The sequence below is a fragment of the Aegilops tauschii genome, chromosome 5 (assembly GCF_002575655.3).
Source record: "Aegilops tauschii subsp. strangulata cultivar AL8/78 chromosome 5, Aet v6.0, whole genome shotgun sequence".
Lineage (NCBI taxonomy): Eukaryota > Viridiplantae > Streptophyta > Magnoliopsida > Poales > Poaceae > Aegilops > Aegilops tauschii.
Genome location: NC_053039.3, coordinates 12,427,281 through 12,448,936, shown reverse-complemented (window position 1 = coordinate 12,448,936; position 21,656 = coordinate 12,427,281).

Below are 21,656 nucleotides of genomic sequence, written 5' to 3'. Positions count from 1 at the left end.
TGGCGTGGTGATGATGATGATGTTCTACCGACGCAGGCCTTCGCCTAAGCACCGCTACGATATTATCGAGGTGTAATATGGTGGAGGGGGGCACCGCATACGGCTAAGAGATCAATAGATCAATTGTTGTGTCTATGGGGTGCCCCCCTGCCCCTGTATATAAAGGAGCAAGGGGGAGGCCGGCCGGCCCTTGTTGGCGCGCCAGGAGGAGGAGTCCTCCTCCTAGTAGGAGTAGGACTCCCCTCTTTCCTACTCCTACTAGGAGGGGGAAAGGAAGGGGGAGAGGGAGAAGGAAAGGGGGGCGCCCCCCCTCTCCTAGTCCAATTCGGACCAGAGGGGGAGGGGGCGCGCGGCCCCTCCTGGCTGCCCCTCTCTCTCTCCACTATGGCCAATAAGGCCCATTACTTCTCCCGGGGGGGTTCCGGTAACCCTCCGGCACTCCGGTTTTCTCCGAAATCACCCGGAACACTTCCGGTGTCCGAATATAGTCGTCCAATATATCAATCTTTATGTCTTGACCATTTCGAGACTCCTCGTAATGTCCGTGATGACATCCGGGACTCCGAACAACCTTGGGTACATCAAAACATATAAACTCATAATATAACTGTCATCGTAACGTTAAGCGTGCGGACCCTACGGGTTCGAGAAATATGTAGACATGACCGAGACACGTCTCCGGTCAATAACCAATAGCGGAACCTGGATGCTCATATTGGCTCCCACATATTCTACGAAGATCTTTATCTGTCAGACCGCATAACAACATACGTTGTTCCCTTTGTCATCGGTATGTTACTTGCCCGAGATTCGATCGTCGGTATCTCAATACCTAGTTCAATCTCATTACCGGCAAGTTTCTTACTCGTTCCATAATACATCATCTTGCAACAAACTTTTAGTTGCATTGCTTGCAAGGCTTAAGTGATGTGCATTACCGAGAGGGCCCAGAGATACCTCTCCGACAATCGGAGTGACAAATCCTAATCTCGAAATATGCCAACCCAACAAGTACCATTGGAGACACCTGTAGAGTACCTTTATAATCACCCAGTTACGTTGTGACGTTTGGTAGCACACAAAGTGTTCCTCCGGTAAACGGGAGTTGCATAATCTCATAGTCATAGGAACATGTATAAGTCATGAAGAAAGCAATAGCAGCATACTAAACGATCAAGTGCTAAGCTAACGGAATGGGTCAAGTCAATCACATCATTCTCCTAATGATGTGACCCCGTTAATCAAATGACAACTCATGTCTATGGCTAGGAAACATAAACATCTTTGATCAACGAGCTAGTCAAGTAGAGGCATACTAGTGACACTCTGTTTGTCTATGTATTCACACATGTATCATGTTTCCAGTTAATACAATTCTAGCATGAATAATAAACATTTATCATGATATAAGGAAATAAATAATAATTTTATTATTGCCTCTAGGGCATATTTCCTTCATATGCTTCTGTCACTCAAGCCACCCAGTATAAGCGAATCATGAATGTATTGCAACGCCCTACAACGGGAATCCCTCACGCTTGCGTGACACGGAGGGCACCATAGGACAGCACCACAATAAAGCATACAACTCGTACCAATCTAGATCATCAATCAACCCAAAGACAAAGGATATCTACTCAAAACATCATAGGATGGCAACACATCATTGGATCATAATATGTGGCATAAAGCACCATGTTCAAGTAGGGATTACAGCGGGGTGCGGGAGAGTAGACCGTGTAAAATAGATGAGGATGGTGATGTTGATGAAGACGATCACCGCGGCGATGATTCCCCTCCCGATGGCACTCCGGCACCACCAAGAGAGAGGAGGAGAGGTTCTCCCCCTTGTGCTTCCTCCTCCATGGCCTCCCCCCTCTGGTCCTTGGCCTTCATGGTGATGATGGCCCCTCCGGGATCCTCCTCCATGGCCTCCGGTGATGATGGCTCCTTCCGACAGGGTGCCGGAGAGGGCCTAGATTGATTTCTCGTGGCTACAGAGGCTTGCGGCGGTGGAACTTCTGATCTAGGTTAATTTTCCGAGGTTTCTGTATTTATAGGAATTTTTGGCGTCGGTCTCACGTCAAGGAGGTGCCCGAGCTGTCCACGAGGCAGGCCCACGCGCCTAGGGGGTGGGCGCGCCCCCACCCTCGTGGGCAGCCCGGGACTCTTCTGGCCCAACTCCGATGCTCCGTGTTCTTATTTTGGTCCATAAAAAATCATCAAAAATTGGCACATCAATTGGACTCCGTTTGGTATTCCTTTTCTGCAAAATTCAAAAACAAGGAGAAAAGAGAAACTGGCACTGGGCTCTAGGTTAATAGGTTAGTCCCAAAAATCATATAAAACAGCATATAAATGCATATAAAACATCTAAGATGGATAATATAATAGCATGAATACTTCATAAATTATAGATATGTTGGAGACATATCAACATACCCAAGCTTAATTCCTGGTCGTCCTCGAGTAGGTAAATGATAAAAGAAATAGTTTATGAAGTGTGAATGCTAGCAGGTGCACAAGTTTGATCAATGATAATTTCAATCACCTTTTCTAGCATCATTGTATGTCATAACAGTAGCTCATCTCATAAAACTTCTCATGATAAAGTAACAAGCTATTCACATGTTAAAGTATAGATCATAAACTTTCTTGAAAACTAACAAACCGTGTTATCAGTCATCAAACAATTACACTTCATCTTATTTCCAGGAAGAGTCTATGTCAGAGCTTTGATTTAGCAAACTCCACATACTCAACTATCATTTAGTCTTTCACAATTGCTAACACTCACGCGATATTTATGGGTTCAAAGTTTTAATCAGACACAGAGAAAGATAGGGGCTTATAGATTCGCCTCCCAACCTTTTACCTCAAGGGTAATGTCAACAATAATAGTTCATGATGACTTACATCCAATTGGATATATATATATATATATCAGAATCTTTCCAACACAATGTGGTTGCCAAAGGATAAAATGTAAAAAGGAAAGCTTAAAAATCACCATGACTCTTGCATAAGGGTAAGAGATAAAAGTAAAACATAGGCCCTTCGCAGAGGGAAGCAGAGGTTTCCATGCACTTTAAGGGTTGGATGCACAAAATCTTAATGTGAAAGGACGTTACTTTATATTGCCACTTGTTATACGGACCTTTATTATGCAGTCCGTCGCTTTTATTTCTTCCACATCACAAGATCGTATAAAGCTTATTTCCTCCACACTAATCAATCATACATATTTAGAGAGCAATTTTTATTGCTTGCACCGATGACAACTTACTGGAAGGATCTTACTCAATCCATAGGTAGGTATGGTGGACTCTCATGGCAAAACCAGGTTTAAGGGTATTTGGAAGCACAAGTAGTATCTCTACTTAGTGCAAAGAATTTGGCTCTCATGAGGGGGAAAGGGAAGCTCAACATGTTGGGCGATCCATGACAATATACTTTATTTCAGATATAAGAAAACATAACCCATTACGTTATCTTCCTTATCCAACATCAACCTTTTAGCATGTCATATTTTAATGAGTGCTCACAATTACAAAAGATGTCCAAGATAGTATATTTATATGTGAAATCCCTCTTCCTTCAATATTCTTTCATGGATTGTTCAAGTGACCAATTCTACGTTTGCTAACTTTCAATAAGTTTACTACCTATACTTATTATGTGTGAAGTCATTACTCCCCATGTTATAAGCATATGAAACATATATAAATTTAGGTTTATGACATTCAATTTATTCAACCATTTACTTATAGGATATACGTGAAACACATGAGTAAATGACAAACTACTCCAAAAGATACGAGTGAAGAACACTGAGTAGTCAAATAATTAACTAGCCATGGGAGGATGCTTTTTCATTCAATATTTCAGATCCAATGATTTTATTCAAACAGCAAGTAAAATTGAAAATACGCTCCAAGCAAAACACATATCATGTGGCGAATAAAAATATAGCTCCGAGTAAGGTATGCCGATAGTTTTGAAGACGAAAGAGGGGATGCCTTCCGGGGCATCCCCAAGCTTAGGCGCTTGAGTCTTCCTTGAATATTACCTTGGGGTGCCTTGGGCATCCCCAAGCTTATGGTCTTTCCACTCCTTATTCTCCTCATATCGATATCTCACCCAAAGCTTGAAAACTTCAATCACACAAAACTTAACAAAACTTCGTGAGATAGGTTAGTATGATAAAGAGTAAACCATCCACTTTGGTACTGTCTAAGACAAGGTTCATAATTGTTGCCACACAACGTCTACTGTACCATATCATTTCTACAATTTATATTGAGAATTATAGTCATAGAAAACTGGAAAACAAGCAAACTATGTAATGAAAACAGAATCTGTCAGAAACAGAACAGTCTGTAATGATCTGAACATAAACCATACTTCTGCTACTCCAAAAATTATGAAATAAATTGGTGGACGCGAGGAATTTGTCTATTAATCTTCTGCAAAAAGAATCAACTCAAAAGCAATCTTCTGTCAAAAAATGACAGCTAATCTCGTGAGCGCAAAGTTTCTGTTTTTTAGAGCAAGATCACATTAACTTTCTCCCAAGTCTTCCCAAAGGTCTTACTTGGCACTTTATTGAAATAAAATCTATAAAACATGATTAATACAGTAGCTTAATCATTTATACACACAAAAAGTTTAAGGGTAAATATTGGGTTGTCTCCCAACAAGCGCTTTTCTTTAATGCCTTTTAGCTAGGCATGATGATTTCAATGATGCTCACATAAAAGAAAAGAATTGAAACATAAAGAGAGCATCATGAAGAATATGACTAGAACATTTAAACATAACCCACTTCCTATGCCTAGGGATTTTGTGAGCATACCATTTATAAGAACAACAATCAACTAGCATAGGAAGGCAAAACAAATATAACTTCAAAACTTCAAGCACTTAGAGAGGGAACTTGATATTATTGCAACTCCTACAAGCATGTATTCCTCCCTCATAATAATTTTCAGTAGCATCATGGATAGCAACTTTGTACTCATAATCAATTGGAACCTCTTCCGAAATAGTGGAATCATTACTAGCTAAAGTTGACACTCTTCCAAATCCACTTTCATAAATATCACACTAAGATTCAACACCCTCCAAAATAGTGGGATCACTAATTCCTAAAGTTGACACTCTTCCAAACCCACTTTAAACGATAGTATTATTCATACTCCAAAAGATATAAGTGAAGTTCATGGAGAATTCTACAATTAATATAGACTAACCAATATCCAAGCTCAAAATATGTAAGTGAAGCACACGAAGCATTCTATAAAACCATACTCAAAAGATTTAAGTGAAGCACAAAGAGCAATTCTATAAGATCATACTTAAAAGATATAAGTGAAGCACACGAAGTATTCTATAAATCAATGCAGGGATATCTCATGCTAGCATGGTTCTTAAAGGAAAAACAAAAACACAAAGGACACAAACCATGTGAACAAAACAAAAAACCGAGGTATACCAATATTTGTTGAAGAAGAAAGATGGGATGCCAACCGGGGCATCCCCAAGCTTAGATGCTTGAGTACCCTTTGAAATATTTACTTGGGGTGCCTTGTGCATCCCCAAGCTTGAACTCTTTCCTCTCTTTATTCTTCTCATATTGATAGTTCCTCGATCTTCGAACACTTCATCCACACAAATCTTTAACAAAAACTTTGTGAGATCCATTAGTGTAATAAAGCAAACTACCACTTTAAGGTACTGTAATTAACTCATTCTTTATCTATATTGGTGTTAAAACTACTGTATTCCAACTTGTCTATGGTTCATACCCCCCGATACTAGCCATAGATTCATCAAAATAAGCAAACAACACACGAAAAACAGAATCTGTCAAAAACAGGACAGTCTGTAGTAATATGGAAGTTTAGTAAACTTATGTAACTCCAAAAATTATGAAATAAATTTTAAAATTAGAAACATTTGTACATAAGTAATTTTCAAAAAGTTTCAGACCCATTTGACCTTCCAGTAAAAAATGTAAAATCACGCACTACAGCCAAAGTTTCTGTTTTTGTTCTGCACATATTAAACAAGCAATCTAATCATCCTAAAACCAAAGCTTCACACATTATTTTTATAATACAATGGATATACACAAGGGGATAATTATTTATAGAGAAACTTCCATGAAAAATTCTACATTATTTCCATGAGCATGAGCACAAGTGCTCAAGGTTGACCTTCACTTCTTCAATGCATCACTTTCCAATCACTTCTCTTTTTGAAAAACTTTTTAGGCATGAGAGGCAAGTAATTTTTTTTTGTATTTTCATTCTTTTAAAAAAAATTGTATGTTTCACCCAAAAGTAAACATAAACAAAAAGGAAAAACAAAATCTACTTAGTGAAGAAAGCAAACAAGCACACATGAGAATATCAACCCCACGCTATTGCTCCCCGGCAACGGCGCCAGAAAAGAGCTTGATAATCCCCAAGTGCAGGGAATCATCTTAGCAATTTCCAAAGGTGGAAGTGATAAGTATGGAGTGTCGAACCCACAAGGAGCTAAAGGTAAGATCAATATTCTCTCAAGCCCTATCTGCCACTGATATGACTCTACGTACACCGAACGTTTGCTTCCAACTAGCAACAAGAAATAAAACTACTTGTGGGTATGAAGAGGATAACTTTGTATGATATCGGATAACTAAAATATAAAAGTAGTTGATGTTATCATAAAGTTAGAATATACTACTAAATATTATAAATAGCGAGTGTGGAATAATGATGGATCAGTGTGCGGAATTGTCCTAGGCAATTGTTAACAAGACCGATAGTCGTCACTGCAATTTCATATAAGGGAGAGGCATAAGCTAACATACTTTCTCTTCTTGGATCATATGCACTTATGATTGGAACTCTAGCAAGCATCCGCAACTAATAAAAATCATTAAGGTAAAACCCAACCATAGCATTAAAGCATCAAGTCCCCTTTTATCCCATATGCGACAACCCCCTTACTCGGGTGTTTGCTTCTGTCACTCAAGCCACCCACTATAAGCGAATGATGAACGTATTGCAACACCCTACAGCGGGAATCCCTCACGCTTGCGCGACACGGAGGGCACCATATGACAGCACCAAAATAAAACATACAACTCGTACCAATCTTGATCATCAATCAACCCAAGGACAAAGGATATCTACTCAAAACATCATAGGATGGCGACACATCATTGGATCATAATATGTGGCATAAAGCACCATGTTCAAGTAGGGATTACAGCGGGGTGTGGGAGAGTGGACCGCGTAAAATAGATGAGGATGGTGATGTTGATGAAGACGATCACCGCGGCGATGAGTCCCCTCCTGATGGCACTCCGACGCCACCAAGAGAGAGAGGAGGAGAGGTTCTCCCCCTTGTGCTTCCTCCTCCATGGCCTCCCCCTCTGGTCCTTGGCCTTCATGGTGATGATGGCCCCTCCGGGATCCTCCTCCATGGCCTCCGGTGATGATGACCCCCTCCGGCAGGGTGCCGGAGGGGGCCTAGATTGATTTCTCGTGGCTACAGAGGCTTGCGGCGGCGGAACTTCCGATCTAGGTTAATTTTCCGAGGTTTCTGTATTTATTGGAATTTTTGGCGTCGGTCTCACGTCAAGGAGGTGCCCGAGCTGTCCACGAGGCAGGCCCACGCGCCCCCCACCTTTGTGGGCAGCCCGGGACTCTTCTGGCCCAACTCCGATGCTACGTGGTCTTCTTTTGGTCCATAAAAAATCATCAAAACTTGGCACATCAATTGGACTCTGTTTGGTATTCCTTTTCTGCAAAATTGAAAAACAAGGAGAAAACAAAAACTGGCACTGGGCTCTAGGTTAATAGGTTAGTCCCAAAAATATATAAAACAACATATAAATGCATATAAAACATCTAATATGGATAATATAATAGCATGAATACTTCATAAATTATAGATACGTTGGAGACGTATCATGTAGTGGTATTACCTCATCCACACTTCCTCAACTTCCTCGATGTTGTGGAAGATATAGAACATGAGGTCCTCCCACTCTTGTCGTGGCATGTTATAAGATTACGAGGCCCCAGCCCTCCCACCTTGCGCGTTGAATAGATGGAGTCTGGGTTGATACTTGGGCTCTTCTATATTGTATTGAGGCACCTTGTTATGCAGATGGGGAACGTGGTCTGGATAGTATGATATCCTGAGGTCTGGCACCTCCTCTAGGATAACTGCCTCAGCTATGGAAGCTTCAATCTTAGCTTTGTTTCCACATTTCTGTAGGAGATGCTTGTTCTGTCTCTCAGGGCCGTACTGCCAGCGATTCTACACAGCCCCCCCAACAATACCTCATTCGCGAGGTGCAGAATGAGATGTGTCATCGGAGTAAAGAAGCCTGGCGGAAAGATCTTCTCTAGCTTGACTATCAACTCCGGTGCCTTCTTATGCAATTTTTTAATCACGTCTTTACTTACTTCTTTAGCACAGAGCGTGCGAAAGAAATGGCTTAGCTCGGCAAGCACTCGCTAGATATGCTCGGGGGCATAGCCTCGAACCATCACCGGCATTATCCGCTAAATCCATACAAGGTAGTCATGACTCTTCAGGCCAGTCACTTTGCCTATTGAAAGATTGACTCCCTTACTTATATTCGATGCATAACCATCGGTGAACTTCTAAATGTGTTTCAGCCAGACAAGTACTTCCTTTTTTCTGGCGATTTAAGGACAAAGTCAGCATCTGGCTTCAACCAGTTTTTTCGACCGCCTGTGGGAGGCTTCATGTTTAGACGTGGTCTATCATAAATTCTCTGTTGATCAGCTCTAGCTTTAAAGTTATCCTTCGTCTTATCAGGAATATTGAGGATCGCGCGGAAAAGGGACTCTGCCACATTCTTTTTGGTGCGCATCACATCGATGTTGTAAGGAAGTTTGAGGTCCTTGAAATAGGGAAGCTGTGAGAAGGGGGTAATGTGAGTCTAGTTGTGCGTCTCACCATATCCATTGAAGCCTTTGGCTTTGACTTTGCCTTTGCCTTTGACTTTAGGCTTGAGAGCTTTTAGCTGAGCAAGAACATCTGCCCCCGAAAATGTTGGAATCTCGGTTACTTCATGAACAACCCGTCCTTTCGTGAAGTTCTTCTTGTCTACCCTTACTCAGCGAAATCATTCACAGACCTGCATGCACACTGGGCATGGCATCTTCCCACTTGTACACCATCCGCAGAATAGAGCATAGCCGGGAAAGTCATGCATGCAATAGTGCAACCAAACTTTCATCAAGAAATTTCTCTGCAGATCCCGGTCGTATGCCAACCTCGAAAAGTACCAAAAAAGGTGCAAATCATCCACCAGCGGCTGCATAAACACACCCAATTGCTTCCCCGTGTATTCATGCCCCGGAAATGATGAGCGAAAAGAACATGGTCTTGCGTTGCATTAGGGCACCGGGAGGAAGATTGAGCGGAATTACAAACACGGGCCAGCAGCTGTATGGATTGGACAACATACCATATGGATTCAACCCATCACCTGATATGGCTATTCTGACATTCCCAGCCTCGGCTTCTTCCTCGGGGTATTCTTCATCGAACGACTTCCATGCTTCTCCTTCCGATGGATGTACGATTTTTTTTGGATTGTACCTTATACCTTCCTTGTGCCACTTCATCATTTTGGCAGACTCCTTCGTGATGAAAAGGCGTTGCAGTCTTTTTACAAAATCAAGATACCGAAGAACCTTAACGGGGATGGCTAGCTGCCTTTTCTCACCATCCTCACCGACCACCTCAATGTACCGAGACGAACCGCACTCCCTACAGTACTTGTCATCCGCATACTCCTGCCTAAACAAAAGGCAATTCTTCGGGCAAACATCTATTTTATCATAATCCATAGAGAGTGCCTTCATGATTTTCTTTGTATCGTACATGCTTTTCGGCAGTTCATGACCCTCAGGGAGGCTGTTAGCCCATACTCCCAGGAATGCTTTGAAGCATTTCTGGCTACAGCCGTACTCAACCTAGACTGCAATAGTTGCGAGATGGCATCCAACTGAGATATTTTCGCACCCGCATAAAGAGGTTTCTTCGGCGAGGCCAAGACCTCCAAGAAGGCCTTTGCGGTTGCCTCCGGCACCTCCAGTTCATTCTCTAAAGGTGTCGCATTTACCGTTTCTGCAATAATGACACCATCTGGCATGTCCCTGAACCCGTCTTCCTCATATCCTCGATGTGTTGTCGCATCACCTCCTCTCTAACACGGTCCTGCTCGGCTATGTTTATCGGCGGCATGTCAAAGTTTGGCATATATCCATGCGTGCGAAGGTGCTCAGTCATGTCCTTCTGATTTCTACGGTGACATCTGGCACATCTCGAATAGGGGCATGGTGGGATAATTCTCATTGGACGACGGAATATCTCCTTCAAATACACATCGTTTTTCGCGATCCACTCTGATGTTACTCGATTCCGACAGATAAAACCACTGTACATCCATTGATTATCTGCCATCCTCTGCTTTTTTGCAAGCCACACAACATAATTAAGGATTCACTTAAATTAATCACATCAAATTTTCATTTTCTACCGCGTTGAATCCACCTACATCTCTAATAGGTAAAGATGGGTCCTAACCCCACCCGAGGATGTGTAGATTGAGTACGTTCCCCATTCTACCCCGTTCCCAGACAAAATTTCGGCAGCACCTCCCCGCTGTTCTCCAGATACACGTCTCGGCAAATAAACGAGAGAATGTGCTCCGGAGAACAATGGGGAAACGCCGCCGAAATCTTGTCTCGGAACGGGGTAGAACATGGAGAACATACCCAATCTACACATCCTCGGGCTGTCCGTGGAAAACGTTGGACAATCCGAAAGAGCTGCGGTGATAAATATGCAATTGAATGCATATTTATCGATGCAACCCTTTAGGACGGGAGACGCCTAGGTTACGCGAGTTGACTTGAGAACGAAATCTAGTGACATGAAAAAATGGAGGAGATGGACTTGTAGCTCACCCTCGGCTGTAGAGGAAGTAGTCGAACAACATAGGGATGCTCAGGGGGACCAACATGTCGGACAATGGTCACTCCGATGAAATGCGACACCAGAAAGCCTGCAAATTCCATCGCGACAAAAAATTAGAACATCACAACGCATAGAGCATATTTAAAACATTTAAACATGCATTCATTTATTTTTACATCATGTAGGCAAAAAACAAACAACATTAACAATATATTCATCATCGTCATCACATATTCATCATCATTATCATCTATTCGTCATAATCATTGATTCATCTCATCGAACCAAATTTTTTTGCAAGATATGCAACATATAGCATCTCATCTAACAATTTTTTTTGCAAGATATTCACCTATCTAACTATCTATTTAATAAAAAAACAGGAAAAATGCCTAAAGGGGGATGCCGGTTCCATATTTTTACTACATATCTAACTATCTATCTAACTATCTAACTATCTACCTATCTAACTATCTATATAACTATCTATCTAACTATCTAAATACCTATCTAACCATCTAGCTACAAAATCACTAAAAACACTAAAAGAAAATACATAAAACATTCACCTTCGAGGGCCGAGCAGGATGAGGAGGGCCGGCCGGCCGGGGTTGGGGCAGACGGCGCAGGCATAGGCCGGGCAGCGCGGGATCGGGGCGGGCGGCGACGTGCTCGGGGCGGCCGGCGCGGGGTCGGGGCGGGGAGGCGCGGGGTCGGGGCTGGGGTGGCCGGCGTGTGGTCGGTGCGGGCGGCGACGTGCTCGGGCCCGCCGGCGCGGGGTCAGGGCGGGGCGGCGTGGGGTCGGGGCAGGGAGGCGCGGGGTCGGGGCTGGGGTGGCCGGCGTGTGGTCGGGGCGGGGCGGCGCGGGGTCGGTGCGGCGCGGGCGGCGGCCGGCTCGGGGCGGGCGGTGGTGTGCTCAGGGCGGGCGGAGAGGATGGCGGAGGTGGTGGGCGACGGCGGTGAGAGGGTGGCGGTGGCGGTTGTATCGGCGCGGGGTCGGGGTCGGGTGCGGTAGGCGGGAGAGGGAGAGAAATAGTGGTGGAGGAGGCCGGCCGAGTGGATAAGGTGGCCCTATGCCGACTGCTTGGCCATCGCCATAGGCTGGGCCCACATGTCAGTGGTAGCGAGAGGAGTGGATAAGGTGGCCCTATGCCGATGGCCAGGCCGTCGACATAGATAGGAGGCCTATGCCGACGGCCAGGCCGTAGGCATAGATGGCAACCACATTTTTTGAAGAAATAATCCCACCTCGCCTAGGAACAAGCAATTTGACCTGTTTAAATAGTTCACTAACCCATACGTTATAAGCTACGGTATTCATTAGACTTATATGAAGAAAACGGACAGTTACGGTAAAACTTTCAGTGCCCCGGCAGCCGGCCCGGTGCCCGGGCACTGAAGGTTTCACAGTGACAGTACGTTTTCCATGATGAATACCGGAGTTTTTAATAAATTAAATTATTACATTTTTTAGATTTTTAGTTTACCGTGTGTATGGCACCCGGTGCGTCGCCCGTGACCAGGCAGCGGCGACACCCGTGAGGGGGGGCACACCCCGGAGCCACGTGCCCTGGGGGGTAGCAATGCCACCAGAGCGTCGCACCGGGCCCTCATACATGCCGGGTGGTGTGGTGGCATGTCTGAAGAGGCGCCACGCGTCTTCGGGGTGTGCCCCCCTCACGGACGGCCCCGCCGCCAGCACGTGGAGGGGGAAACGGACGATTCGGCTCTACATGGAGGGGATCTTGTTGTGGGTTTGGCCCAGATGTTGCTCCAAATTGTTCCTTTGGGCTGACCTAACACAACTGGGTGGAGAGGTCTACTGGTCAAAGCCCGCCGTGCAAAGTCAAAGGGCTAGATCTCATGGTCAAACGCTACAGGGTTAGGCGGGACGGGGGCCCTGGGGGTAGCAATGCCACCGGAGCATCGCACCGGGCCCTCATACATGTCATACGGTGTGGTGGCATGTCCGAAGAGGCGGCACGCGTCTCCGGGGTGTGGCCCCCTCACGGATGGCGCCGTCGCCGGCACCTGGAAGGGGGAAACTGACGCATCGGGTCTACACGGAGGGGATCTTGTTGTGTCTTTGGGCCGGATATTGCTCCAAAGTGTTCCTATGGGCTGACCTAACACAACCGGGTGGAGAGTTCCACTGGTCAAAGCCCGTCCGTGCAAAGTCAAAGGGCTAGATCTCGTGGTCAAACGCTATAGGGTTAGGCGGGACGGGCGCCCTGGGGGGTAGCAATGCCACCGAAGCGTCGCACCGGGCCCTCATACATGTCGTACGGTGTGGTGGCATGTCCGAAGAGGCGGCACGCGTCTCCGGGGTGTGCCCCCCCCTCACGAACCGCGCCGCCGCCGGCACCTGGAGGGGCGAAACGGACGCGTCGGGTCTACATAGATGGGATCATGCTGTGCCTTTGGCCCGGATGTTGCTCCAAAGTGTTCCTATGGGCTGACCGAACACAACCAGGTGGACAGGTCCACTGGTCAAAGCCCGTCCGTGCAAAGTCAAAGGGCTAGATCTCATGGTCAAAGGCTACAGGGTTAGGCGGGGCGCGGGCCCTGGGGGGTAGCAATGCCACCGGAGCGTCGCACCAGGCCCTCATACATGCCGTGCGGTGTGGGGGCATGTCCGAAGAGGCGGCACGCGTCTCCAGGGTGTGGCCCCCCTCACGGACGGCGATGACACAGTAGTAGACGTTCTGCGGTAACGATGTTGCGTGAATACTATTAAATACTCGGAGCGCGATAAAATCATGAGTTTTTACACGACGTGGGCGCATGTGCTACAGGACTGATGGTATTTTTTCTTAATTTTTGGTGATGGAGAAGTATTTGAGCACTTCCCTCTATGCGGATTGCTCTTCGCGTGTCTACGAATGTGGCCGACGGCCTCCGGGGGCTAGCATGCCGCCAAATCTTGCGTAGGCGGCCTCTCACAAGTCTAGAAGTGTTGTGACGGTTGCAAACGCCCAGCACGCATCTCCGAGGTGTGGCCCCCCTCACGGACGGCGCCGCCGCCGGCACCTAGAGGGGGGAAACGAATGCGTCGGGTCTATACGGAGGGGATCTTGCTGTGGGTTTGGCCCGGATATTGCTCCAAAGTGTTCCTATGGGCTGACCTAACACAACCGGGTGGAGAGGTCCACTGGTCAAAGCCCGTCCGTGCAAAGTCAAAGGGCTAGATCTCATGGTCAAACGCTACAGGGTTAAGCGGGGCGGGGGCCCTCGGGGTAGCAATGCCACCGGAGCGTCGCATCGGGCTCTCATACATGTCGTACGGTGTGGTGGCATGTCCGAAGAGGCGGCACGCGTCTCCGGGGTGTGGCCCCCTCACGGACGGCGGCGCCGCCGGCACCTGGAGGGGTGAAACGAACACGTCGGGTCTACACGGAGGGGATCTTGCTGTGGCTTTGGCCCAGATGTTGCTCCAAAGTGTTCCTATGGGCTGACCTATCACAACCGGGTGGAGAGGTCCACTGGTCAAAGCCCGTCCGTGCAAAGTCAAAGGGCTAGATCTCATGGTCAAACGCTACTGGGTTAGGCGGGACGGGGGCCCTGGGTGTAGCAATGCCACCGGAGCGTCGCACCGGGCCCTCATACATGCCGTACGGTGTGGTGGCTACTACCTCTTGAGTACCGCATTGGTTTTTCCCTTGCAGAGGAAAGGGTAGTGCAACAAAGTAGCGTAAGTATTGCCCTCAGTTTTTGATAACCAAGGTATCAATCCAATAGGAGACCACACGCAAGTCGCCTCGTACCTACACAAACAAATAAGAACCTTGCAACCAACGCGATAAAGGGGTTCTCAATCCCTTCATGGCCACTTACAAAACTGAGATCTGATTGAGATGATAAGATAATATTTTTGGTATTTTTATGATTAAGATTGAAAGTGAAGATTGCAAAATAAACGGCGACAGAAATAGCTAGTTGACGGGAGATTAATGTAATGGACAATAGACCCGTGGGCCATAGGTTTCACTAGTGGCTTCTATCAAGAAAGCATAAGTATTACGGTGGGTGGACAAATTACTGTCGAGCACTTCATAGAATAGTGCATAGTTATGAGAATATCTAGGCATGATCATGTATGATTTTCTGCGTTCCGCAGCACGAACAGGGTGTACAGAAGATCGATGTGCCATCTTTCTAACCACCTTCATTTGTTGTATGATCAGTAGGGAAGGGAGCCTTTGATAAAGGGATAGGCATCACGTCCGCGACAAGTAGACCGAAACGATTCTGCATCTACTACTATTACTCCACACATCGACCGCTATCCAGCATGCATCTAGAGTATTAAGTTCATAAGAACAGAGTAACGCATTAGGCAAGATGACATGATGTAGAGGGATAAACTCAAGCAGTATGATATAAACCCCATCTTTTTATCCTCGATGGCAACAATACAATACTTGTCGTTTCCCCTTCTGTCACTGGGATCGAGCACTGCACGATTGATCCCAAAGCTAAGCATTTCTCCCATTGCAAGAAAGATCAATCTACTAGGCCAAACCAAACTGATAATTCGAAGAGACTTGCAGAGATAACAAATCATACATAAAAGAATTCGGAGGAGATTCAAATATTATTCATAGATAATCTTGATCATAAACCCACAATTCATCGGATCTCAACAAACACACCGCAAAAAGAGTTACATCGAATAGATATCCAAGGTCGAGGAGAACTTTGTATTGACATCCAACGAGACAGAAGAAGCCATCTAGCTAATAACTATGGACCCGAAGGTGTGTGGTAAACTACTCACACATCATCGGAGAGGCTATGGTGTTGTTGTAGAAGCCCTCCGTGATCGATGCGCCCTCCGACGGAGCGCCGGAAAAGGCCCCAAGATGGGATCTCACGGGTACAGAAGGTTGCGGAGGTGGAAATAGGGTTTCTTGGTGCTCCTGGATGTTTTCGGGGTATATGGATATATATTGGAGGAAGAAGTAGGTCGGTGGAGCTCCGAGGGGCCCACGAGGGTGGGGGCACGCCCAGGGGGCAGGCGTGCCTCCCTGCCTCGTGGCCTCCTCGCTTCTTTCTTGACATCCAGTCCAAGTCCCCTAGATCACGTTTGTTCCAAAAGTAACTCTCCCGAAGGTTTCATTCCGTTTGGAATCCGTTTGATATTCCTTTTCTGCGAAACACTAAAATAGGCAAAAAACAGCAATTTGCACTGGGCCTTGGGTTAGTAGGTTAGTCCCAAAAATAATATAAAAGTTCTTAGTAAAGCCCATTAAACATCCAAAACATGTAATATAATAGCATGGAACAATAAAAAATTATAGATACGTTGGAGACGTATCAAGCATCCCCAAGCTTAATTCCTGCTCGTCCTCGAGTAGGTAAATGACAAAAACAGAATTTTTGATGTGGAATGCTACCTAGCATAATTCTCAATGTAATTTTATTTATTGTGGCATGAATGTTCAGATCCGAAAGATTCAAGATAAAAGTTTAATATTGACATGAAAATAATAATACTTCAAGCATACTAACAAAGCAATCATGTCTTCTCAAAATAACATGGCCAAAGAAAGTTATCCCTACAAAATCATATAGTCTGGCTATGTTCTATCTTCACCACACAAAATATTTAAATCATGCACAACCCCGATGACAAGCCAAGCAATTGTTTCATACTTTTGATGTTCTCAAACTTTTTCAATCTTCACGCAATACATGAGCGTGAGCCATGGACATAGCACTATATGTGGAATAGAATTGTGGTTGTGGAGAAGACAAAAAGGAGAAGATAGTCTCACATCAACTAGGCGTATGAACGGGCTATGGAGATGCCCATTTATAGTTATCAATGTTAATGAGTAGGGATTGCCATGCAACGGATGCACTAGAGCTATAAGTGTATGAAAGCTCAACAAAAGAAACTAGGTGGGTGTGCATCCAACTCGCTTGCTCACGAAGACCTAGGGCATTTTTTAGGAAGCCCATCATTGGAATATACAAGCCAAGTTCTATAATGTAAAATTCCCACTAGTATATGAAAGTGACAACATAGGAGACTCTCTATCATGAAGATCATGGTGCTACTTTGAAGCACAACTGTGGTAAAAGTATTGTAACATTGTCCCTTCTCTCTTTTCTCTCTTTTTCTCTCTTTTTTTTGGGCCTTCTTCTCTCTTTTTTATGGCCTCTTTTCTTTCTATTTTTTTAGTCCGGAGTCTCGTCCCGACTTGTGGAGGAATCATAGTCTCCATCATCCTTTCCTCACATGGGACAATGCTCTAATAATGATCATCGCTCTTTTATTTACTTAAAACTCAATACTTAGAACAAAATATGACTCTATGTGAATGCCTTCGGCGGGGTACTGAGATATACAATGAATCAAGAGTGACATGTATGAAAGAATTATGAATGGTGGCTTTGCCACGAATACGATGTCAACTACATGATCATGCAAAGCAATATGACAATGATGAAGCGTGTCATAATTAACGGAACGGTGGTAGTTGCATGGCAATATATCTCGGAATGGCTATGGAAATGCCATAATAGGTAGGTATGGTGGCTGTTTTGAGGAAGGTATATGGTGGGTGTATGATACCGGCGAAAGGTGCGCGGTATTAGAGAGGCTAGCAATGGTGGAAGGGTGAGAGTGTGTATAATCCATGGACTCAACATTAGTCATAAAGAACACACATACATATTGCAAAAATCTATTAGTTATCGAAACGAAGTACTACACACATGCTCCTAGGGGGATAGATTGGTAGGAAAAGACCATCGCTCGTCCCCGACCGCCACTCATAAGGAAGACAATCAATAAATAAATCATGCTCCGACTTCATCACATAACGGTTCACCATACGTGCATGCTACGGGAATCACAAACTTTAGAACAAGTATATCTCAAATCCACAACTACTCAACTAGCATGACTCTAATATCACCATCTTCATATCTCAAAACAATTATCAAGTATCAAACTTCTCATAATATTCAATGCACTCTATATGATAGTTTTTATTATACCTATCTTGGATGCTCATCACTTTAGGACTAAAATGTTAACCAAAGCAAATTACCATGCTGTTCTAAAAGACTCTCAAAATAATATAAGTGAAGCATGAGAGATCAATTATTTCTATAAAATAAAACCACCACCGTGCTCTAAAAGATATAAGTGAAGCACTAGAGCAAAATTTTCTAGCTCAAAAGATATAAGTGAAGCACATAGAGTATTCTAATAAATTCCGATTCATGTGTGTCTCTCCAAAAAGGTGTGTACAGCAAGGATGATTGTGGTAAAATAAAAAACAAAGACTCAAATCATACAAGATGCTCCAAGCAAAACACATATCATGTGGTGAATAAAAATATAGCATCAAGTACCGATGGACGAAGACAAAAGAGGGGCTGCCTTCCGGGGCATCCCCAAGCTTAGGGTTTTGTTTGTCCTTGGATTTTACCTTGGGGTGCCTTGGGCATCCCCAAGCTTAGGCTCTTGCCCCTCCTTGTTCCATAATCCATCAAATCTTTACCCAAAAACATGAAAACTTCACAACACAAAACTCAACAGAAAATCTCATGAGCTCCGTTAGCGAAATAAAACAAACCACCACTTTAAGGTACTGTAATGAACTCATTCTTTATTTATATTGTTGTTAAACCTGCTGTATTCCAACTTTTCTATGGTTCATAACCTCCGATACTAGGCATAGATTCATCAAAATAAGCAAACAACACACGAAAACAGAATCTGTCAAAAACAGAACAGTCTGTAGTAATCTGTATCTAACGCAAACTTCTGTAACTCAGAAAACCCTACCAAAATAGGAAGACCTAGATAATTTGTTTATTGATCTACTGCAATTGGAATCAGTATTTTACCACGTTCTGGCGATTTTTAACAATTATTTTCAGGAGCAGAAAGTTTCTTACTTTTTCAGCAAGATCAAATAACTATCATCCAAGAAGATCCTATAGGTTTTACTTGGCACAAACACTAATTAAAACATAAAACCACATCTAACCAGAGGCTAGATCAAAGATTATTTTCTAAACAGCAAGGATAAATATTGGGTTGTCTCCCAACAAGCGCTTTTCTTTAATGCCTTTTTAGCTAAGCATTGAGATTTCGATGATGCTCACATGAAAGATAGTAATTGAAACACAAAGAGAGCATCATAAAACATGTGAAAATCACATATAAGTCTAACATACTTCCTATGCATAGGAATCTTATAGGTAAAAAAATTATCAAGGCAAGCAAAAACTAGCATATGCAAGGAAGCGGAAAAAACAATAGCAATCTCAACATAACGAGAGGTAATTTAGTAACATGAAAATTTCTACAACCATATTTTCCTCTCTCATAATAATTACATGTAGGATCATAAGAAAATTCAACAATATAGCTATCACAAAACATATTCTTAACACGATCCACATGTATGCAAATTTGACACTCTTCCAAAATAGTGGGATTAACATTAACTGAAGTCATGGCATCTCCAAACCCACTTTTATCAAAAAATTCAAAAGATTGAACATTCTCCAAATATGTGGGATCTAAAGCCGACACTCTTCCAAACCCACTTTCAATATTATTACAAATATTATTATCAATCTCATATTCATCATGGGGCTTAAATAAATTTTCAGGATCATAAGAAGAATCACCCCAATCATGATCATTGCAACAAGTAGTGGACTTAGCAAAACTAGCATCCCCAAGCTTAGGGTTTTGCATATTATTAGCACAATTGACATTAATAGAATTTATAATATCATCATTGCAATCATGCTTTTTATTCAAAGATCTACCGTGAATCACTTCATAAAGTACTTCATCGCAATTTCCAGATTCACGAATTTCAAGCAAAACTTCATAAAGATAATCTAGTGCACAAACCTCACTAGCAATTTGTTCATCATAATTGGATCTCTTAAAAAGATTAGCAAGCGGATGAGGATCCATAGATCTTAGGTTCTCTGTTTAGCAATAAATAAACAACTATTCCAACCAAACGAGCAAACGAGCCAAATAAGACATCAAAGCAAACGAAAAGACGAACAGAAGAAGGGTGAATAAAACGGCAATAGTGAAGTGGGGGAGAGGAAAACGAGAGGCTAATGAAAAATAATGTAATGCGAGTGATAAGAGTTTGTGATGGGTACTTGGTATGTCTTGACTTGTGCATAAATCTCCCCGGCAACGGCGCCAGAAAATCCTTCTTGCTACCTCTTGAGCACTGCGTTGGTTTTCCCTTGAAGAGGAAAGGGTGATGCAGAAAAGTAGCATAAGTATTTACCTCGGTTTTTGAGAACCAAGGTATCAATCCAGTAGGAGACCACACGCAAGTCGCCTCGTACCTACACAAACAAATAAGAACCTTGCAACCAACGCGATAAAGGGGTTGTCAATCCCTTCACGACCACTTGCAAAAGTGAGATCTGATAGAGATGATAAGATAATATTTTTGGTATTTTTATGATAAAGATTGAAAGTAAAGAGTGCAAAAAAACGGCGACAGAAATAGCTAGTTGACGGGAGATTAATATAATGGAGAATAGACCCGGGGGCCATAGGTTTCACTAGTGGCTTCTCTCAAGATAGCATAAGTATTACGGTGGGCGGACAAATTACTGTCGAGCAATTGATAGAATAGTGCATAGTTGTGAGAATATCTAGGCATGATCATGTATATAGGCATCACGTCCGCGACAAGTAGACCGAAACGATTCTGCATCTACTACTATTACTCCACACATCGACCGCTATCCAACATGCATCTAGAGTATTAAGTTCATAAGAACAGAGTAACGCATTAGGCAAGATGACATGATGTATAGGGATAAACTCCAGCAATAAGATATAAACCCCATATTTTTATCCTCGATGGCAACAATACAATACGTGTCGTTTCCCCTTCTGTCACTAGGATCGAGCACCGCATGATTGAACCCAAAGCTAATCACTTCTCCCATTGCAAGAAAGATGAATCTAGTAGGCCAAACCAAACTGATAATTCGAAGAGACTTGCAAAGATAACAAATCATACATAAAAGAATTCAGAGGAGATTCAAATATTATTCATAGATAATCTTGATCATAAACCCACAATTCATCGGATCTCGATAAACACACCGCAAAAAGGGTTACATCGAATAGATCTCCGAGAAGATCGAGGAGAACTTTGTATTGAGATCCAAAGAGAGAGAAGAAGCCATCTAGCTAATAACTATGGACCCGAAGGTCTGTGGTAAACTACTCACACATCATCGGAGAGGCTATGGTGTTGATGTAGAAGCCCTCCGAGATCGATGCCCCCTCCGGCGGAGCGCCGGAAAAGGCCCCAAGATGGGATCTCACGGGTAGAGAAGGTTGCGGTGGTGGAAATAGGGTTTCGTGGTGCTCATGGATGTTTTCGGGGTATATGGATATATATATAGGAGGAAGAAGTAGGTCGGTGGAGCTACGAGGGGCCCACGAGGGTGGGGGGCGCGCCCAGGTGGGTAGGCACACCTCCCTGCCTCGTGGCCTCCTAGCTTCTTTCTTGACGTCCACTCCAAGTCCCCTGGATCACGGTTGTTCCAAAAATAACTCTCCCGAAGGTTTCATTCCGTTTGGACTCCGTTTGATATTTCTTTTCTGCGAA